Raw genomic sequence first — 1,736 nt, 5'->3', positions numbered from 1 at the left:
GAAAGGCATCAGGTATGCTGGGATCCGAAGACGTCAAAGAGCGGGACTCCAACGGAGGTGTGGAGCATGCTGGCGATCTTCATAAGGACCAAGGGGTGTACGAGGATGGATTGGTGGCGCAAAAAGGCTYGAACTGACTGAATGTTGATGCACAGACTGGGACGAGAACAACAGCTTTCTTCTGGAAGGAGACGACTCCGAGAGAGGACGTTAAATGGTGGACAAGAAGGTCTACCGGGAGCACGACAATGGACAGGACAGTGACCAGTCAGAGACCTTGGTGTGGAGGCAGATCTGGTACTGGACCACACATCTGAAGTGGTCCAGGCGGTGAGACAGACGCTCGGCCCATCCYTTGTATGGAGCACCGAGGGAGACATCCACTCACAGCTTTTTACTCCTAGACACTTTAATAAATGGRCTTCTTAAGGTTTAAAACTGGCATCCTGTGTCGTGTTTCCACTGATGTTGTGGCTTTAATGAGCTGGGCCATAACATGCACCCACATAGGCTCCTTTAATTCCAACTTTGGCATTCTGCCACATTTATGATTTTAATCTGCACTTTTCAACTTATAGGGGAAGTAGTAGTTTTAGACCAACTTTTCAATAATTATTTTTTTTTATCATCAGTGTGGTTTTTAGACCTGGATATTTTCCTTTTTTTTTTTTTTTTTGTCAGGACAGCTCAGATGTAGATGAGCCGTAGTGCTCTTGAAATGGGTTGGAGACGAGCAAGGTAAAATTTAGACAAGGTTTGAGAACTAACTGGTGACACTCGTGTCAACTTTATGACTATTGTCAGAAAAAAGTTTGTTACATAAGATATTTTGAACATGGCAGAGCTACACCCCTTTGCAGCTCATACAAAAAAACATGTACAATATGTTGCCTTCGGGCCTATGCCTCCCTTGAAAAAAAGCTTAGCGATTCTCAATGGAATTTGCCTGTTTAAATAATTGTAAGTAACTAATGAAGCAAAGAAATCCTACGAAAGTTGTGAAGACTCCAACATGAATCCTCTTTGGTACTTAATTGCAGTACAGTGCAATACAATACCACCATTGTTTTGAGTTTGTATTTTTGGATCCTCCCTTCTCACACTTTTCACAAAACTTTAAAAGTTCAGAGAAAAAGCAGCAAATCATAAATCTTCCAAACCTCTTCCCCTTGATTTTATTATCAGGTAAAAGACATGGGTTAGAGTTCATTAATACCTGAAAATTTTCAGCAGGATGGCTGTATTTTGCAGAAAATTTTATCTTCCCTATTCTCCTTTACAAAAATATTTCAAATCTGTTCTCACCCTATTGTTCTACAATTCAATAAATTGTTGCATTTGGCCAAGTGTGGTTAAAATGGAAATTTGTTCATTTGAATGAATGAAAGTAGGTGACAAGAATGGAGAGAATAAAAACATTCAAAACACAGAGCCCAGAGAAGGCTTTATTCCTTTGGGCTTTTGTCTAGTGTTTCACACTGAGCAGTTATTTATGTGGAATACTAATGGCTGGGATTGTCTCCATCAGTCTTCTTTTTTTTTAGGTTAGAAGATTCTAGGCTTAAGGGTGATAATACTTCCTTAAAAAAGTCTGAAACATCAGATTCTCTGTTTAAAATTGTCCAAAAGCTGAAGTACTTAAAAAAAGACAGACATGGTTAAAAAAGTTAACCAAACTCTCTCTCTCTCTCTCTCTCTCTCTCTCTCTCTCTCTCTCTCTCTCTCTCTCTCTCTCT

This window comes from Austrofundulus limnaeus, unplaced genomic scaffold (assembly GCF_001266775.1).
Source record: "Austrofundulus limnaeus strain Quisiro unplaced genomic scaffold, Austrofundulus_limnaeus-1.0 Scaffold64, whole genome shotgun sequence".
Classification (NCBI taxonomy): domain Eukaryota; kingdom Metazoa; phylum Chordata; class Actinopteri; order Cyprinodontiformes; family Rivulidae; genus Austrofundulus; species Austrofundulus limnaeus.
The sequence above is the reverse complement of the archived record's forward strand: the minus strand, read 5'-3'. Positions refer to the sequence as shown.